This window comes from Diabrotica undecimpunctata, chromosome 2 (genome assembly GCF_040954645.1).
Source record: "Diabrotica undecimpunctata isolate CICGRU chromosome 2, icDiaUnde3, whole genome shotgun sequence".
NCBI classification, from domain to species: domain Eukaryota; kingdom Metazoa; phylum Arthropoda; class Insecta; order Coleoptera; family Chrysomelidae; genus Diabrotica; species Diabrotica undecimpunctata.
This window is the reverse complement of record NC_092804.1, coordinates 169,204,177-169,221,808: the sequence shown is the minus strand read 5'-3', so window position 1 is coordinate 169,221,808 and position 17,632 is coordinate 169,204,177. Positions and strand designations below refer to the sequence as shown.

The 17,632-nt window shown below is 34.0% G+C and overlaps 1 protein-coding gene across 4 annotated transcripts in view; it reads right to left on the bottom strand.

The window, feature by feature from the left end:
* The window catches only part of LOC140435189 (uncharacterized), a 1,123,409-nt gene that overhangs the window by 963,943 nt on the left and 141,834 nt on the right, over positions 1–17,632 (bottom strand). The gene's annotated exons all lie outside the window — the stretch shown is intronic.

Below are 17,632 nucleotides of genomic sequence, written 5' to 3'. Positions count from 1 at the left end.
AGTCAAATTGCTTTAATAAAATGTTGATATTAAGAAAGATACAGGGTGTTAAATTGTAAAATTAAAATTTTATTTTTCGCCATAACTTTCATATTTGTAAACATTTATGTATTAAAATTTACAAATAGGTATTTTTAAATATGAGAAATTATAATTTGATGCACACTTTGATGTAACTGATAGAGGGCGCCACTTATGCCACATATGTGGTATAAATTTGCACTTAACTTTTTTGCTCTTAAAGTTACCTGTATTTGGGATAAAAAATATTAAAGATATTTTATTTTAACAAAAAAAAGGTATACTTGTTAATAACTTCAAAACTCAACAGTTTTCGAGATAATCGCATTTTAAAAATCAGCTGCATAATTCTGATCCAAGATAATTACTCCAGGCAACAAAGAAAAAATAGACAAAAAACATTAATACTTCTCAATTTTAGTATAAAATACCTTTAACTAAAGTTAATAGTTAACGAAATATTAAATAAAATAAATATATCAGCAGGATAATTAATAATAGGATTTGACAAAATAACAGAATAATAGGATTTTACATCAAACATTTTACGTTTTATGTTAAATTAAAGTCATAATCAAAACATTTTGTTTACAAACCAAATTAAGAAATAGTTAAACTAAATAACATAACTTTTTGGCAAAGTAAGTGTTCGATATGTCCACCATTTTCTTTAATTCATTTGTCAATATATTCCATAAAAGATCGTCTCATATTAAATAGCATCATTGGTTCTAAAGAAACTGTTGCAGTATTTATTTCTTCCCATAGTTGGTTGCGAATATTTATGGGATTCTTATAGACACGTTGTTTTAATGCGCTCCATACACCAAAATCAAGCGGATTAAATTCGGGGCTACATGATGGCTATAATGTATAATGGATGAATATATTATTTTGGATACATATCCAAATCTTATGGTATATTATGAAACTACATCTTATTTGTCGCAGAAGTTAAATAATGTATTAAAATGTGATGTATCTCGTTCATTGGTTACTTATATACATACGGAATAACCTATCGATGACATTACTTATTTATATGATTAGGTTACAGCTTACGAGTAACTATAATTACATCTCGAACAAATGGACTATCGTAATTTACTAACGAACTAATATTATGCTAAACTAAATTGCCTGTGTGTTTACTATATTTATAACAATATCGGTTATTAGGACAACGATGATGTTTTTGTAAAAATGCTGAGTCTTTCTGGTTAGATTTGTAGCAAAAGTATTATGAAACAGGACACATATGTGTTATTCAATACCTGTGCTCTAGTTTCTATTGGTTTTAATAAAAATTGGTAAACAATTTAAGTAATCAGCAATAAGTATTCTTTTCGGATTTTTTATGAATTAAATAATTATATCAATATCTCACCACATTGCCAAGGAATATGACTACCACGACCAATCCAACGTTCAGAAAAGTTGTATTTAAGTATGTTCTAACTGCCTTCTCTCTAGAATGTGGTGGTGTATCATCTTGCATAAACCACATATTTTGGGTTTTTAGCATTTTACAATAGAGAAAAAGTAATACAACGCCATTATAGAAACTTAAGAAGCGATAGCAAAGGGAAATTGTAAACATGATGACGGCCAACGTCTGAATACGGACACGGCACCTAAAGAAGAAGATGAAATATCTTTTCTCCAATAAGACATTTAGCACCCATAACAAAGCATTTTGTAATGTTACATTATCATCTTTAAGTTGTTCTAATAAGAATAAACTACGAGTTATGCTTATCTACAGGTATTCAGTGCTTTACCGCACAAATGTGCGGTAGTGGGCTCAGTGCACAAATATCAAACTAAGAATTATTGTGCAGCTGACTTATAAAATGCATTTATCTCAAAAACGGTTGAATTTTGAGGTTACTAACAAGTATACCTTTTATTTGTAAAAATAATGTATCTTTAATATTTTTTAACACAAATAGAGCTAGCTTAAAGAGTAAAAAAGTTAAGCGTAAATTTATGCCACACATGTGGCATATGTGGCGCCCTCTATTAGTTACATTAAAGTAAGTATACAATTTTAATTTATCCTACCCAAAAGCATCCAACTGTAAATTTTTGTTTAAAAATATTTACAAACATAAAAGTTATACCGAAAAATAAAATTTTAAATTTCCACTTTAACACCCTGTATCTTTCTTAATATCAACATTTTGCAGAATCTATGGTTTCTGTTTGTACAATTACTTAAGGACCACCCTGTATATGTGGTGAAATATCATTTTTATTACAGAAACAGTAACACTGTTGTAAAAACTGCCTATTACCATTCTTTTGGTATTAAGGTGTGGACAAGGGCAATACCTATGCTCCACGTATCCGTTGCAGCTTTTGTTTAGTTGTTATATTAAGAAAATGGCTGGAACATAAAAAACGACCAAAAATATTTTGCCGTTCCCAACGTTTGGCTTCTTCTTCTAAATGTGCTTATCTTCTTATGATATCGTGGAGAACTCATGTCCAACATATTGCAGTCTTTAGATAATTTAAATAAATTCAAAACGCAAATTACTTTATTTTAAACTTAATATCTCTACAAAAAAATGATAATCAAATAAATATTTGTATGCAACCTGAACGAATTCCATTGGCCATTGTTTCGTTTTATTCTAAAATTAACATTACAAAATTACATCAAGTAATTTTATTGTGCCTATTGTTAACAAAAGTAATTAAATTTAACCACAAAAGTAATACGTAACAGTAACACGTAACGTTTGTTGACTTGTGAAGACAGGGCCTTCGGCCTAAGAAATAACATATGTTGGAATCCAAAGGAACAGGGAGTGAATTAGATCATATCCCCCAGATATCAGATACTATAAAATAGGTGCGTAGTGGCATAAAATGAATTGGCAGTCGGACTCTATAAATATACAAAAAAAAAGATCTCATATCTCAATTAATTAAAAACGAACAGTGAAGGACTTGCCACAAAATTATGAGTCTCTCGATCGTAACTTACCTACAAATATGCACGTCTGAATGCATATTGATATACAAATAATAACTGGCAACAGAACTAAAATTGAATAGTGACTTTCTAATAAGTTCACCCTGAGCTAATTAACTTTTGGGAAGGGGAAGTGTAGTTTGGTTCGAAATATTTGTTTCCTTGAGAAAATAATAAGGCTTTATAAAAACCAATAACATTTTGAGGGAGACTATGCCAGATTAATACTTAAATGAAGTGGTTTAGAAGAAAACGTATATTTTAACCCCAAACATAATTTATTACGACAAGAGAGAAAAATGGTCCAAATAAAGATCTTAAAAAGTTCTTAAATTTGCGAGTTTTTAAATTAAAATATATAAAAAATTGACCGAGAAAATATAAATGTATATAACTTTGTTTTTTTTTTTGCCTAATGACAAGTAATATTTCTACTTGAAATTATGACAATTAATGAGTTATTTAAAGTGTGCTAAATATCAGCTAGATAGATCGACAAAATAGTTTGTAATTTATTCAATTTGTTTATCCGGGAGAGCGATTATTTAAATAAATTACTTGACCAAACAGTGACCTTAGAGGTATTTAACAAATCACAATCGATTCTTTAAGGCTTTAATTTTAAGATATACTAGGCGTGTTTTTTAAGTAAGTACCGTTTTGGAATTAAAAAAAGGCGTGCAAAGATATGGCAATAATTTTATTTTTACATGAAAGCCTGTACCTTAATCTACTTTTCTACATAATTTCCGTGAATATTGAGGCACTTGTCATAACGTGGCAGCAGTTTTTGAATACCCTCCTGATAAAATTCTGCCGCCTGACTTGTTAACCACTGCATCACAGATGTTTTGACTTCGTTATCGTCTTGAAGACGCTGACCGCCCAGGTGTTTCTTCAAGTGCTGGAACAAATGGTAGTCACTGGGCGCCAGATCAGGGCTGTATGGAGGATGATCTAGAGTTTCCCATTTAAATGATTTGATAAGAACTTTGGTCTGATTAGCCACATGTGGACGGACATTGTCATGCAGCAAAACGATACCCTTACTCAACTTGCCACGTCTTTTGTTCTGGATTGCACGACGCAGATTTTTTAATGTCTTACAATAACACGCTGCATTGATTGTCTCATTACGAGGCAGAAACTCCACTAGCAATACTCCTTTTCTGTCCCAAAAAACTGTGCACATGATTTTCCGGGCAGAAATTGTTTGCTTAAACTTAACTCTTTTGGGTGATGATGAATGTCGCCATTCCATGGATTGTTGTTTCGATTCTGGTGTGACGTAGGCCACCCACGTTTCGTCACCAGTAACAATTTGGTCTAAAAAATCTTCACCTTCACTGTGGTACCGCTCAAGGAAAGTCAATGCACTGCCTAAACGTTGGGTTTTGTGCAAATCCGTCAACATTTTTGGAACCCAACGTGAACACAATTTCCGGTAATTCAAGTTCTCGGTAACAGTGCGATACAAAACACTACGAGAATACTGAGGAAAGCAGTCGGACAATGATGAAATGGTAAAGCGTCTGTTTTCTCTCACCTTTTCGTCCACTTTCTGCACCAAATTTTCATTAACGACCGAAGGACGCCCACTCCGTTCTTCAACATGCACATTTGTGCGGCCATCTTTAAATGCTCTCACCCATTTCCTTACCATTTCATTACACATAATGTTTTGTCTTCAACGATCTCACGATGAATATCGATCGGTTTTACGCCTTTAGCACTAAGAAATCGTATAACAGCCCGTACTTCACAATCAGCGTGACTTACGATTGTTGGAGGCATCTTAAACACTGGAGTAAACAAGTATACAATGAAGAATCAGACTGTAATGGCGTCAGTGCGTAGACAAGAGATGTAGGTAACCAGCGCTCATGCGCGGAATGCCGACCGTAGCGCTGCGGCGGCGGAATCGCAAAACGGTACTTACTTAAAAAACATGCCTCGTATTAAACAAATTTCAAGATTTTGTCAAAATTTATATTAAAAAAATGTTTAAAAAGGGTCTGACTTTTTAAATTATAAACATTTATATATAATAACTGATATTTTTTATTTCACCCGATTTTAAGTTAGCTTACTCAAAAGATAGTAAAAAACTACAATCTTAAAAAGAAACCTCTGTGACTAGTAAGAATTAAGATGGCATTTTTTTTTTATTTAAAAGCATATTTTTATTATTTATAAACATAAAAAGCTGAACATTGAACAGATTATAAACGAATATCTAAATTTTATAATCCATTTTATAGATAGCCTATACAGAGGAGTAAATAGGTATAACCCGTTAAAGTGATGGTACTCGTTAAATACGTCTAAGCTCCGTTCTTTTTAGAACGGAATTTCAAACTGGAGCGACCTGAAAAAAACTTGCAGTATCTCACTTTCTATGGCACGCAGAAGCTTGATTTTTTAAATTGCGGTAGCTCAATAAAATAGAATATAACAGAACTGTGCTATTTTCATGGAGCGTATAGAGCGTTATAGAGCGTAACGCTTTGGATTGAAATCTTTACATTATAGGGGCGTAGGAAATTTCGACACTAAGCAGGTAGCGACTAAAATTTAATGGCAATTTTCGACACCAGCCCCAATTCCCGTTTTTATCTTACAGGTATATTCGACACCAAATAAATATAGCTGCGACATAAATAAAATACCATAATTAATTAATTTATTTATTTTAATAAAAGTAATGTGCATTTTATTTCTTTATAACTGTAAAAATATCTAAATATAATACAACTAGTAACTAATTTTTGTACATTTTACCGTTAATATACTTGTATACAATGATTTATTTGCTATTATAGAAATGATAAGATACAGCTTTTATAAAATCTAACCTACGTATTTGTTGGGATCGTAGTTTATCCATCATCTTCTCCAAAAATGCCAATTTAGCCTTAACAGTAGTGTCTTTGATTTTTGCTGGTATATGTAAACTATTTATTTTGACATAAGTGTCTACTTGAAATTCTTTTAACTTTTCAATAAAAATAAAAATAGAAGGATGTGTTGAATAAAAAGAAGAATTAAATCTCAAATGAAAGGATTCACAGGCATTTGTGGTCCTCGCAATAGACGGATTCTGATTAGACCATATGTGTGGTGGAAATAGAGCGCTATCGAAAATGTAATTTTCCAGTAAATAATCTGCATATATATCAAGTGTTGCGTTTATAGGTTTATATGACATTAAATCATAAAGAAAGCATTCTTCAACTTCTGCTGGATTTAAATAAGTTAAACCAAACGTATGCCTTAACCATTTTCCAATTTCTGAATTTGTATCCTTATATTCTTGTACCAAACCCAACCTTTTCCGATATGTCCTCTTGGGCTTTTCTTTTACATGCATTATTTACCATCTTTACTTCAAGCTTTTTTGGATCGGCTTCATGATTATGTACCAAATCACTTCTTGTAATGGTGAGGTCCTCACAGCCTATTGTAAACACTTTTGCGGAACACTTAGTGTTTCTTTGGATGCAGCGCCAAAATATCTCGCCGCTTTTGAACACTTTCTGTTTCGAGAACGAATGATGCTCCACCACTAATAAATCTCGACCACGGGAACTTTTTATCAAACTCATTTTTTAAATATCCGTATACGTGCACAAGTCAACGTCAAACAAGAAATAAATTACAACTGAAATAATTTAGTCACAAGTACACAAGTGCCACGCCCCCTATTTGCCTATTTGCTTTACGCCGCGGTGTCGAAATTTCCTATAATAAAATTTGACCCTTCGATTACCCCAGGTACAAAGACAATTTGGTGTCGAAAGTTCGCCCGCCGCATTATAGATAAGTTGAATTTTGCTGCTGTCGTATTGTATTGTATGCCAACAGTTTGTTACTAACACTTAAATGATTCACATTATTTTACTTACATGTCCAATTTAATGATTCGATCTCAGAAATACTGAATGTAAAACTAACCTGAAACAAACAAAAAATTAAAATTAAGTAATCTAAAACGTATACTTAAAGTCACAACAACATAAAAAGTCGGGAAACTATAGCGCCAGGAGAACAAAACCCTTAAATTAATTTGTAATGCATATTATAATTTTAATTTAGATGTTTACTTCCGTTGTAAGTGGGTCAGTACGACACAAGCTGGTCTACAGTTGTAATTTTATAATAGTTTTTAAACATGATACACTCATATATTATAATGTTATATAAACTATATGTAAACTGACCAGGTTGAATAATATAAAAATCATAAAGAAATGCATTAAGAACTATTTGCTGATTGGAGTTATGTTACTCAACGCATCGCGACATACCACAATGTCAATGCATTAGAATCGTATTAAGATAAAAAGAGTAATAGCTGTGTCTTTTTGGTGAATAATGGTGAATTAAAAATCCCGTCGAGGTCCAGTTAGAGAGACGAACCTCACAAAATACTAAGGACTCAAGTAGTTAGTTAGACTCACAATATACATTAATATAGAGTGGTGGTAATTAGTGGTTTAAAAAGTTCGATTCTATAACACTGGCACTGAGAGGCATTGCCGTGGAGTCCTAGATCAACATAGATAGATAGATAGATAGTTTATTTGACTGTAAGTTACAACAAGGTTTACAGCAAGTCAAAACTAAAATTATAAATATAAATTATAAATAATTACAAAGTATAATATAAATCACTATAAAGTCATTACAAAAAAATGAAAACAATACACTAAAAATATTTAAAACATTAAAATACATATAAAACGTACAATTTGGACATCATAATATAATTAAAATATATTAAATTTGGTTATGTTGCAGCTTGGGCATTCACAGATACACTCTGGTAATATTCACCTAATGTATAAGGACACATGGTCACTAGGTACTCTTTGACTTGATTTTTAAAAGCTGTAGTTGAATGAAGGTTTTTAAATTTTTGAGGAAGTTGATTATACAGTGGTAAACCAGAGACAGTAGATGACTTCCTACTTATTTCTAAATGTCGATAGGGTACTACAAACTGTCTCTTATTTCTTGTGTTGCGTGAGTGAATATCACTATTACATAAAAAAGTTCTTTTATTTTTATGAATTAGTATCAATAATTCCAAAATGTAAATTTCATACACTGTTAATATATTTAAATCTCTAAATAGATGTTTACAAGACCAACCATACGGAACACCTGCAATACATCTGACAATACGCTTTTGGGCCTTAAAAACGTCCTTTATACTAGAAGAGCCACCCCAGACAGTTATGCCGTAACTCATTGTCGATTGTACTTCAGCAAAATAAAAAAGACGAAGGTGTTGCAGACTAAGTATTCTACCCAAATTTCTCAATTGATAACATTAAGAATTGAGTTGTTTACATACATTCCAACAATGAGTCTTAAAAGATAAATAAGAGTCGAAAAACCTCTCCTAAAAACTTCACATCACTACAACTCAAAATACCCTCACCATTGATGGAAATACTTAAATTAGGTGTAGTAGAATTTGAACGAGATGTAAATAATAAAAATTTAGTTTTGTGAACATTAAACAGGAGCGACTGATTACTGGACCAATCAGAGAAGGTCTTCAGTGAGTTTGTTATTTTATCTTGTAAAAAATTTATGTCTTTATCGCGATATAGCATTGTTGAGTCATCAGCATAAACTGATACAAATGCATCAGACATTACATTTGGTAGTTCATTAATATACAAAATAAATAATATTGGGCCCAATATGGAGCCTTCTGGTACCCCATTCTTATTAACAATCGGATCACACATTGAAATCTTGAAGTTATTTTTCAATCTAACTATTTGGTGCCGGTCTTTCAGATAGGAACCAAACCAACAATGGGCAACTCCCCTAACACCATATCTGTACAATCTATCGAGGAGTACATCGTGTTGCACACAATCAAAAGCACGACTGAGGTCACAAAAAAAGGCAGTTGGATTTTCACTGTTTTCAATAGAGATCAAGACTTCCTCATAGAAACTGTTAATGGCTGTGGAAGTAGAAAATTTATTTCGAAATCCATGTTGATGCTTTGTGATAATTTGGTTGATATCTAAAAATAATAAAAGTTGTTTTAGCATTGCATATTCAATAATCTTAGATATCACAGATGGAACAGACAATGGTCAAAAATTTGACATTAATTCAGGAGTCATAGGAGGAGACATAGTCTAGACAACAACGGGAAAAACAAATACATAAACAAAAATCAAATAAATGGTTTCTAAAGACTCCCTCTTTAGAAACCGTAGAAGCATTTAGATGCCAGGGGCGAGACTAACCATTATGGCTTCTCATAGAATGGCTCTCGCAGGTTGGACGTTATCGTAATTCTTGGTGTGCAATCAGCATCCTCTATTAAGCATTGGAGCATTTAAGAAGTACTTTCATTTAGGCCGGAGTACCGATTTGATTAGTTGGTTCTTTGGATATTTTGTGAGCTCAATGAAGACCTTTTACAGTGTTATATCTATTTAAAAAAAAATGGTACGTTGTTTGTGCATCCAGCCTTTTTTATTTTGGTTTATGGAAGCTAAAATTAATGCACTTCTCCAATTGTAAGTTAACTTTTCCAATTTTATCTCGTCTGACAACAGAACCTGCAGATAATGCGTTGACTTTAAGTGTCACATTTTTGTCCGATGCTAAACCAAATTAAACTTACTTTATTACTTTATTATTACAAATACTCATTAAATGCTTTTATTTATTACTTTTAATATTTTTATTATAGTGTTTTTTAATTTAGTGCTAAATCAACATAAAGTTATACCTTTTTCTTTTTACCAATGATTAAAGATTATTAATTTATATCTTTCTATACCATTACCAATATTTGAATTCTTATTCCTTTTTTTATTTCCTTATGTCCAATTATTATTTTTTTTATTTGTATTCCTTGTATGTCTTGATTAAAAACAAGGTGACATCCAACTAGTTTGTTTGTTTTTTCTAAGATAAATTTAATTTAAAACTGAGTACCATTTGCAATTGGTATCATACCATTCTAAATTCCAGCTTATATCATCCATTGAGGACTAGAAGAGTCTCCTTTTTCTTCTTCTTCTTGTAGTGCCTATCCATTTCGGATGTTGGTGACCATAATGACAAGCTGTATTTTGCAAACTGCTGCTCTGAAATGATTTGTGGTCGTTGTGTTGAACCATGTACGTAGATTTTTCAGCCAGGGAATCCTTCGCCTTCATGGTCCTCGTTTTCCTTTTACTCTTCCTTGAAGAATTAATTGTAGCAACCCATATCTTTCGCTGTTTCTCATGATGTGACCGAGGTATTCGATTTCGGCTGAATAGAAGGGTATAACAGAAAAAAGGGATAGACACATTTAAGGAGAAGTAAGGAAACCAGAATAAACCATTAAACTGGAATTCTTGAATGATATATTATGAATAGATTTATAAGGATTCTAAATGTATAAGATGCTTTTTCAATACTGGCTTGTTGCGTAAACGACCCCTTCACATTCAGAACCGTCGAAGATACTTTGTATATTCCTTTAATCTATTTGACATGTTTAACTGTAAATTGAATGTCGTAAAATCAGTGTAATGTTCTACGCCAATGGATTATCGCGTCAAAGGTAATCGTACTTTAAACATCACTACCAAAGAAGTACCCTACAGCGGCTTATACATGGAGCATGACCCTTTTTGCACAATTACAGATTGTGTAGTATACGTGTAGGTAATAGATACTATTAATCAAAGTCGTTCTAACATGGAAAGAAAATAGCTGATGCTTGAGAAATTTTTTTTTTGTTTGGTGGTAAAACGTGTTGCTGGTTTTAGCTCACGCACTTCGCTAATGGATCCAATTTTATAGAATATGTACATTTGTGTAAGTCGAGAATAACGTGAATACATCGACGCTGTAGTATGATATAAATTATAATTTCTGCACAATTATTTTTGAATTAAAATTGTTTTACGGCTTCAATAAAAAATTCAATTAGTATTGAAGCTTAGTATGTGCTTAGAAATTTGTTAACAAAATAAGAATTACCACCAATGGACCAACAACTTAAAAAATAGAACAGTTTATAGAAAAAATGGAGAAAGTTCGTTAAGAGCTAGGCTCAGAAGACTGTCAAATATTGTAATTTAATGAATTGTATTTTAAACGGCCCAACACCGAAAGGTACAAATGGGTCTACTGATTAAGTAAAGTAAAGTTATAGAAAAACTGAAAGTGCAACAGAGCTAATCAAACCACTCTTGTAAAGGGACTGGAGAGAGAACAAGTTTTCCAAAGAATGAAAAACAGGACTTATAATAAAGATACCAAAAAGGGTGACAAAAGATATTGCAAAAACTGGAAAGGGATCACATTTCTAAATAACATAAATAAATTAACAGCAATAATATTATAAACAAACGATTGTATAGACCAAATTAACACACTTCGAAGAACATTACGAAGAAAATAAAACAGTAATTGACTCAGCAAGAAAGATCATAGGCAAAAAAAAGAAACAAACAAAAAGAGAATGGTTCAATGACGAGTGTAAAAAGATCATACAGAAAAGAAACGAAGAACACAAGAAATATATGGAAAGAAGGACCAGAGAAAGAAGAACAAGCTACAAAGATGCAAGACGGAGGGTCGATAAAATATGCCGAACAGAGAATAGAAAATTCGGGAACAGTAATGTGCAGAAAATGAACGAAAATCTCCAAAGCAACGATATAAGGGAAGCGTATAGATATCTACGCAATTTAAGAAAATGATACAAACCCTGAACAAATCTATGCAGAAATCAAGAAGGGCAAATAACCTGTGATCCAAAAGAAATGAAATCAGTCTGGAAAACCTATTTTCAAACTCTCCTAAAGACGCAAGAAAAAAATGAATAGCATATTGGCATGTATCACATTTAGGGAGACACAGAAAATATATAACCTCCGACGATGTAAAACAAGCAATACGAGCACAGAAAAATAACAAGGCTCCAGGTATTGATAACGTCCCCTCTGAGCCATATAAATTAGGTGGCGAACATCTAGTAAGGCAAATGCATATGCTTATGAACAAGATTTGGAATGAGGAAAAGCTCCCCAGCAACTGGAAAACCGGGATTATATGCCCAATCTATAAAAAAGGAGATAAACTGAAATGCGAAAATTATCGCGGCATAACCCTCTTGTGCACAGCGTACAAAATTTTTACTTATATAATAAATAAACGACTTCAACAACTATAACCGATACTATTCAATCTGACTCTTGAATATGTGATACGGATAAGACATTTGAATATAGGAAAAGGTAATCTCCTAATAAATAAATCAATACAGATTGCCGCCTATGCCGATGACATTAGCATTATGCCTTGTAGAACATAAGAGGCGGCAGAAATATATTCACAATTAAAAACAGGGGCAGAAGAGACCGGACTAAAAATAAATATTCAATAAATAAGACAACAAAATTAGCACAGACAAGAGCTAGGGGAAATAGACGCACAGGTGAATTACAGGACGATATGGAAACTGTAGAAAGTTTCACATATTTAGGAGTTGCATTAAACACGGATGGAACAGAAGAACCAGAAATTCAAAGAAGAATAGTAAAGGAAAACAAAGCTTACTTTTCAGTCGCCCATGGGTTCCGCTTCAAAAACATACACTGGAGATCGAAAATCAGGGTCTACAAAACTATTATCAGACCAATAGTATAAATGCGAGACATGGGTGATGACAGAAGACATAAAATGAAAGCTGGAAGTCTTTGAAAAAGCAATCCTAAGAACGATATTTGGACCTATTGGACCCTTTGGACAAAAACGGAGTATAGAGATCCAGGTACAACCATGAACTGATGGGCTGATCATGTAGTGACAATGGAGACTGCAAAAATGCCAAAAAGATCCCTAGATAGTAAAATGCAGGACGCAAGACGAAAAGGAAGGCCACGGAAAAGGTAGGAGGATGAAGTGGCATTGAAAAGATTCGTGTTCCCTCCAATAAAAGTACTGGCAGGACACTGATCTTCCTGGCCTTTCGGCGTAATACCGTAAGCGGAACCTCTACCTTTACAGTACGACACCATTTGAGAGTAGCGTGTTTACATAAAGTAACACGGGGCTCCACCTTCCTCGTAGTACCTGTGTTGCGGTACGCACACCTTCCGCAAACCCCCCCGGGGCGGATAGGTGAACGCAGGTCGAGGCTTGACCTTCGCACGTTTGACAGAGTCGCCGCTGAGGAGCTCTCCTCTGCCACTCACAAATCTCCCAGGTGGGTACGTGCCGTAATCCCACACCCTTAATGGGGAAAGGGCGTGTCAGGGACGCAGCACGTTCAACCTTATCTGGTTTTGTGGAATGAGAGTAGAGTGGTCCCACGAGAGACTCGTCTCGGATACTAGGAGTGTAGACGGGTGACCGTAACGCCGAAGCGCCCTGCGCGCGTTTCTACAAACCCGACACCTCGAGCGACGGCTCTCTGCCTCTTCATTCCTTCCCAGTAGTCGCCTCTTACGACAGGCAGGGAAAATCGTCTCGGCCGTATTCTTATCTCCGCAATCCAAACGGAGAGGATGATGAAGTGGCAGCGGTCGTGCAAAATTCGCTACATGTGAGAACCCTAACAAGATCAGCGCGGGACCGGCAAGGTTGGAGGCATAGTTTAGAGGAGACCAAGGCTCGATTTGGGCTGTAGCGCCATTGGGGAGAGAATTATAAACAACTGATTGTCAAACAGTGTGAAACCAATGTTAAGGAAGGAACAAGCCGGCTTCAGACCAAAACTTTTATGCATAAACCAAATTAACACACTTGGAGTAATCGTAGAATAGTCACAGGAATTCACTCTTCACTCTTCATATGCTTTGTGTACTTCAAGGGAGCCTTCAACACGCTCATAAATATCACCATATGAAAAGCCCTAAAGGCAATAGGAATACCAGAAAAATAATAAATCTTATCAAAGATCTCTAAACTAATACAGAAAACACAGTCCTACACAACTGCAAAACATCTGAACTAACAGCTCTACTAAAAGGAGTAAAACAGTCAACATTTTTCTTATTATGTAGACCTATTAGCCTGTTGAACTACATATACAAGCTCTTATTGGATAATAAGATTATAATAATAGAGAAAAAATTAGATTTCTACAAACTGAGAGAGCAGGCAGAATTCCGTTTAAATTATAGTACCAATGATCACCCCCATACAGTAAAGACACAAAGATACATTGTCCCAGAAATTATTTATAACGGCATTAGAGTATGCCTTTAAGATAGTCAATTGGGACCACAGAGGTCATGACTTATGAGCCAGAAACTATGACTATAACCAAAACTACGGCTTCGAAATTGAGAGACGAATGGAACGGTCCATGCCGGGAGTGATATTGCGGGACGAATAAGAAACGAAGAAGGACGAGTATTGCTGATGTTGTGGAATGCATAGCGGAACTAAAATAGAACTGGACAGGCCATGTAGCAAGAATGCCCGACTCACGATTGATGAACAAAATTACACATTGGATACCAAGAGCAGGCAAACGTAGTAGAGGAAGGGATCCTAGGGATAGGGAAGAGAACATAGTTGGGCTGGTGATATCAGGCATTTCACCAAAAATTGGCAACAAAGAATACAAAATCATAAATAATGGAGGAATTTAAGGAAGGTCTATGTCCAGCAGTGGACGTGATAAATGAAGACTGAATCATGATGATGATTATAATGTAAGAAATATTATATAAATATAGAAATTCTTTTTTTTATCAGTTATGCACGACGAGGAACAACATAAGATCTTCATGTTTATCTTTTTTCTAATAAAAAACGCTGTCATTTGATCAAACATTCAGATGCCGGTATTATTATCGTTGTAGGCCTCACTTATTGTTTTTAATTTGACCTCTTAAGATTAAATATGATTCTAACGGTAGTTTTGTACGGCTAATATCGGACGGTGTTCTATTCTCTACAATTATTTATTTACTAGCCTATTATTAAAGTTATTTGAAATTAGACGTTGGATATATTGAATGAGTCACTGTTGGTTGTATGTATTTCATGGGTATGTCCTGGTGTTTTTGTTTAGAAAGATTTACCGGTTTTTATATCCTTACATGAAAATATTACACTTCTCAATAATTGAAGTTGATATTATGAAAATGTGTATTATATTTTTTTGTTCATAAGGTCAAATAGAAAAATGGCGTGATATAAGTAAAGATTTATATTTACTTTGTATTTTCATACAGATGAACCGAAAGAAAGAAATTCTTTAAGAAAAAAAAAAATAGAAAATATACAAAAATTGTAAAATTAACAACCTAAAATTTCTAGTATCCCGAAAAGAAAAATTAATAGTGTGTGGGTCCACCTCTGTGTCGCCTTAGTGCTCTAACTTTATTTGGAAGACCTCTTATTAAATTATTGATGACCTGCTGCGGTATACGTTCCCAAATCGCGCGTAATGTATTGGCCAACTGATCTAAGGTTTGGGGCGGTTGAAGGAGCCTGTTTTGTTTCGGCCCAAACATGTTCAATGCAATTCATATCAGGTGAACACGGTGGCTACTCCATTCTTGTAATGCCATGAGCTTCTATATACTCGTTGACAATTCTAGCACGGTGAGGGAGAGCATTATCATCAATCAGAACAAATTGTTCGACTATTGCACCAAAAAATGGAACAACTATTGGTACTATGACTCTGTTTCGATATTGCGTAGCAGTCATTGTCGCATTAATTAAGACGACTAAGTCCGTGCAACCGTCAAAACATATGCCTCCCCACACGCAAATAGATCCACCTCCACAAAGAGTGGTTGGGACTCTCAGATTTTCATTGTGACGCTGTCTTCTTTCCCTCTACACCAATATTCGGCCATCATTCGTATACAAACGAAATCTGGACTAGTCAGTAAAGAAACAATTCCTCCAATTTTCGAAATTCCACTGATAGTGTCCCATCGCCCAGCGATATCTTCATGCACGCTGCTCCCAGTTAGTCGTGGATGGGTAGCGCACCGTCTATGCCCTTAAATTGGATGCATGTAACCGTCTTCTGACAGTTTGACTGGAAATCGATCGTCCAGTGTCATGCCTGAAGATACTGTTAATTTTGGATCCGTGAATGTTGGGTTTCTTCTTGCCGCCAGAACTACAAAACGGTCTTGTCGACGAGTGGTAGATCGTTCTCTTCCTCCTCCATGCCTGTATGTTGCAGATCCAGTTGCTACATACCGATTCCATGTACGACTTGTCACAATTTGCGACACATTTAGCCTCATAGCAACCTCTCGTTGAGCTGCACTAGTTCTAAACGTCTTTGCGGCATAATGTTTTTGTGATAAATAGATTTCTTGACTTACTGACAACTGGTAAAGCCAATACAAACACTTTTATACGAATGATATATTCATGTTTGGAACAACATGTCTCTCTTTGTACGAGATAAGTATTGGCAAAATATTGGCAATAAAGATAGCATATAGAGTATAGTACAGACAATTATTTTAAAAATAGTTCTATATGTTAATTTTAGGAATTTTAAAATTATTCACTTCAATTGTTGAGTAGTGTATATAATAGCTATTGATTAGGGTAAACTGCAAAAATAGTAAAAGAAGTCGAAGACTGGAAATTAAAAAAATAAATCACAAATTATAAAATAAACTATTCAGTCGACATTTTCGCTTTCATGTCCTTATTTAATCTTATTCGGTTTACTTATACTAATAATTTTCATATATATTACTACAAATTTTAAAGTATCACATCATTATACAATTTATACGATCTTGTGATAGTTGTTGTCACTGGACAATTTTTGTTGTATGCGATCAACCCGATTCATACAATTTCTGGTATAGTTCCGTGCCAACATTTTCTATCACCATCTTTATTATGTCCTCTTTGACTTATTCTCTCCATCCTATGGTCGTTCTAAATCTTGATCTTTTAGCCTTTGGCAAAAATATTGGTGGAAAGATGGCAAAATATTGGTGGTCAAATATGCTCTGACTCCTAAGTGATATGTTTTTTCTTTTCTCAATATCAATTCAGTCGCCCACACCTTCTTATTCTTTCCATTTTTTTTACATTCAACCATTCTCGTATATAATGCACATCCGAAGCTACTCGATCCACCCAGACAGCAATTTCGAACACCATAGGCGCACCAAAAATTATCTAGCGACGAGAAAAAGCTAAAAAAGTATCTGTATATCTAATAAAGTGAGATTAAAAACAGTAACTCAAGACATTTTGCCTACTAATTTCTCCAAATTATTTAAGATTAATTATTAATATTGGTATTTTGTCCTTCGACAAAATATCATTAAACTTTTTTTACTATAATTACTTTATATGCCTCGCAAAAGGAATCTGTTTCCAAATTTTTTAGATCTTTTGGAAAAAAGTTAGTAATTAGGAAAGCACCCCGCAAAGGGATGAAGGCAAAGAGAATAATGATGATAGTTTCGTATAAAATTCGCCCATTATCGTAATTATCTTCACTTTATCTGTTATTATTTGTCCCTTTAGATCTACTGGCTTAACAATATTCTTCTTACCTGGACCTTGATTCTCTTCAACAACCTTAAACTTTGGTTCCGGTATTAAAAATTTCTAATAGTAAAATCAGGTTCTCAT